Consider the following 4,449-nt stretch of genomic DNA (forward strand, 5'->3'; position numbering starts at 1 on the left):
CAAACTGGAAAATCTTCTTGCTCAAGCGGTGATGCTTTATCACCCTGTACAGGATGCCGTTATGTACTTTAAGCTTCTTCCACTGCCTGAGAAGCCCACCAACGCCACCATTTTCTGAAGCTGCTTCTTGCCTAGTAGCCTTCCTCTTTCTTCGCACATAGAAAAGGACTCTGTTTATTGCCTGATCTTGTTGTTGAAGACTTGAGAGTTGGCTTTGTGGGAGAGGAACGACAGGGTCCTCCTCAGGAAGCTGTGATAAAGGTGGGTTGACATTGGTCAAACCATGGTCACACTGCGCACTTAGCACAGCTGACACCTCATCAGCATCGATCGAACCCCTCTGGCTCTGATGGTCACACTCAGAAACAGAGTCTGGTGAGTCTGGCTCTGTGTCCTGAACAATGTGGCAATTGTTAGTCAGCCGAAAAGCATCCTGCACAGTACCTCTCACAACCCCATTGACCTCATCTAGTAGAGCAACATAAGGCTCTTTCAGCAAGCGGTGACCAATACATGACTCGACAAATGGTTCACGGCTCAAAGCGTCAGCCACTGTATTTTTAACTCCTGGCACATACTTCAGATCAAAATCATACGCCGCAAGCTTCGCCACCCATCTCTGCTCGCAAGCATCTAAACGTGGCTTTGTCAAGATGTAGGACAGGGGATTATTGTCTGTCCAAGCCGTGAAGTGCCTTCCTTTTAGCCAGTGGCTGAACTTGTCACACACGGCCCATTTAAGCGCCAAGAACTCTAGTCTGTGTGCTGGGTAGTTCATCTGAGACCGTGACAATGTCTTGCTGGCAAAGGCAACAGGTCAAGCCACTGTCTCGCCAGGAGAAACTTGTGAGAGTACTGCCCCAATGCCATCAAAGGAGGCATCAACTGCAAGGATGAAAGGCTCATTAAAGTTGGGATGAGCCAGGGTGACAACATTAGCCAGTTCCATCTTGAGCGTTTGGAATGATGTGCGACACGCTGATGTCCAGTCACTTGGTGTCAGGGATGGTTTGGCAGAGGGTTGCTCCTTGGGCCTCTTTCCTTTCCTCCTACGGAGATTTGCCTGTCGTCCCGAAAGTAACCTGAACAGGGGCTTGGCCTTCGCAGAACAATCAGGAATGAAATGTTGGTAATAAAGGATCATTCCTAAGAAGGACCGGATCTTCTTCTGGGAGGGAGTCACACCATCGCTCTCCATAAGCTGTTCCTCCCTAATGTTGGTAATGGTGTTAACCTTGTCTGGATCAGTTCTCACACCATCCGCACAAATGACATGTCCAAGAAATTTAACTGACCTCTTAAGAAGATGACATTTCTTAGGGGCCAGCTTAAGGTTGTGACTCCTCAACCGAGAGAAGACCATCTCAAGACGTTGAAGGGCGGTCACCTCGTCAGGCGCAAACACCATCAAGTCGTCCAAGTAACAAAGCAAGCTGCTGAAATTCTCGTCACCAAAGATCGACATCATCATTCGCATGAAGGTCGCCGGACTGTTCAACAGGCCCTGAGGCATCCGGTTGTACTCATGGAGACCAAAGGGCGAGGAGAATGCTGTGTATTTCTTGTGAGGCTCGTAGAGAGGCACATTGTAAAATCCAGAGGTCAAATCCATTGTTGAAAAGAAAACATTTCCACTGAGAGCAGCCAGGGCGTCGGCTTGGTGTCGTAGCGGGTGCGCGTCTTTAGCAGTCTTCGCATTGAGCCATCTGAAATCAGTGCAAATGCGCAGGCTGCCATCCTTCTTCCACACCAAGACCAGCGGCGATGCATATTCACTGTTTGACTTTCGGATTATGTCCCTTTCTTCCATCTCATTTAGAGCAGTTCTCAACTTCTCATACTGACTCGGCGGCACTCTGCGATAAGACAAACGAAAAGGCCTCTCATCCACAAGGTGTATTTTGTGGACAAAATCAGTAGCTTCTCCACAGTCCATTTTATCCTTAGAAAAGATAGACTCATACTTTTCCACAAGCTGCAGAAGCTGATCCTTCCATCTGTCAGACACCTCACAACTGTCTAAGTCCAAGTCTTGTAGTCCTAGTCTGTGCAAAAGTTCCTTCCTTTGTTCAACAGACCTTATGGGCACAGAACCCTGTACATAAGAGTGGCTGTTAGCCATGATCTTTTCAGGAGGAGACAGCTCTTCAACTGCGATACAAGGGTAGACATCAGCGATTTTACAGTTCTTCCTCAGAGTCACGCGCTTGTTGCTGGGGTTAATCAGCTTGAGGGGAACCCATTTGTCACCCCACAGTGATGAGACGGAACGGCCAACCAGGATTTCTCTGGGTCTACATCTTGACTGTGTAGGCTCAACAATAACAGTGCAGCCTGCTGATAGAGGTGAAGAGGGAGGTAATTTACCCCACACAAGGTGTTCCTGAAGAGGTTCCAGCGTAACACGCTGTCTCAACTTCACTGTGCCAATCTTATCAGGCAACGCTCAACATTGGAAAGCATGGATAAAAACTGGCTACAGTCATCATTGGTGGCATCACCCGAAATAGATAGAAGCCTCCAATACTCATCCGTATTCTTCATCACATGAATCAACGACTTAATAGCGTTACTGCCAATAATCATGTCATCACTTTGGCCTGGAATAACCAGCGTGGGGATGAGCAGCTTGAAACCATAAATAGTCACTTCCAAATCACAAACTCCTTTTGGTCGGATCTGGTGACCCCCCGAGCACCAACAACAACAATGTCATTAGCTGATTCGATCTTCAGATCAGGGCAGGACTGTAAAAGTCGCGTGGCAGCAGCCTCACTAATAGAGCACGACATAGAGCCACTGTCGATCATGGCTCTCAGTGAAACTCCACCCACAGTTCCCACAGTTGTGTAAAACAAACTGTCAGATTTCTTAATTCTTTGCGTCATTTGGAAGACAACTGTCATACCAGGTGGCGAAGCAGAACACAGAGATTCATACATGGATTCCAGGTCATCACTGTCGCAGATGGGAGAGTCACTCAGATGATCCACACCGTCCTCCCTCAAATGTGGATCAACTAGTTTCCCAACTGTTGAGGGACAGAAGACGACGAGGATCTAGGACAAGCACGCTTGGCATGGTCAGGTGAGTGGCACAGAAAACAGAGTTTGTGATCTCGACAGTGCATAAAAGCTGTGTGAGACATACAGTGGCTTGCAAAAGTATTCGGCCCCCTTGAACTTTCCCACATTTTGTCACATTACAGCCACAAACATGAATCAATTTTATTGGAATTCCACGTGAAAGACCAATACAAAGTGGTGTACACGTGAGAAGTGGAACGAAAATCATACATGATTCCAAACATTTTTTACAAATAAATAACTGCAAAGTGGGGTGTGCGTAATTATTCAGCCCCCTGAGTCAATACTTTGTAGAACCACCTTTTGCTGCAATTCCAGTTGCCAGTCTTTTAGGGTATGTCTCTACCAGCTTTGCACATCTAGAGACTGAAATCCTTGCCCATTCTTCTTTGCAAAACAGCTCCAGCTCAGTCAGATTAGATGGACAGCGTTTGTGAACAGCAGTTTTCAGATCTTGCCACAGATTCTTGATTGGATTTAGATCTGGACTTTGACTGGGCCATTCTAACACATGGATATGTTTGGTTTTAAACCATTCCATTGTTGCCCTGGCTTTATATTTAGGTTCGTCGTCCTGCTGGAAGGTGAACCTCCGCCCCAGTCTCAAGTCTTTTGCAGACTCCAAGAGGTTTTCTTCCAAGATTGCCCTGTATTTGGCTCCATCCATCTTCCCATCAACTCTGACCAGCTTCCCTGTCCCTGCTGAAGAGAAGCACCCCCAGAGCATGATGCTGCCACCACCATATTTGACAGTGGGGATGGTGTGTTCAGGGTGATGTGCAGTGTTAGTTTTCTGCCACACATAGCGCTTTGCATTTTGGCCAAAAAGTTCCATTTTGGTCTCATCTGACCAGAGCACCTTCTTCCACATGTTTGCTGTGTCCCCCACATGGCTTGTGGCAAACTGCAAACGGGACTTCTTATGGTTTCCTGTTAACAATGGCTTTCTTCTTGCCACTCTTCCATAAAGGCCAACTTTGTGCAGTGCATGACTAATAGTTGTCCTATGGACAGATTCCCCCACCTGAGCTGTAGATCTCTGCAGCTCGTCCAGAGTCACCATGGGCCTCTTGGCTGCATTTCTGATCAGCGCTCTCCTTGTTCGGCCTGTGAGTTTAGGTGGACGGCCTTGTCTTGGTAGGTTTACAGTTGTGCCATACTCCTTCCATTTCTGAATGATCGCTTGAACAGTGCTCCGTGGGATGTTCAAGGCTTGGGAAATCTTTGTGTAGCCTAAGCCTGCTTTAAATTTCTCAATAACTTTATCCCTGACCTGTCTGGTGTGTTCTTTGGACTTCATGGTGTTGTTGCTCCCAATATTCTCTTAGACAACCTCTGAGGCCGTCACAGAGAAGCTGTATTT

Source organism: Pelmatolapia mariae, linkage group LG5 (genome assembly GCF_036321145.2).
Source record: "Pelmatolapia mariae isolate MD_Pm_ZW linkage group LG5, Pm_UMD_F_2, whole genome shotgun sequence".
In the NCBI taxonomy this organism is placed as follows: domain Eukaryota; kingdom Metazoa; phylum Chordata; class Actinopteri; order Cichliformes; family Cichlidae; genus Pelmatolapia; species Pelmatolapia mariae.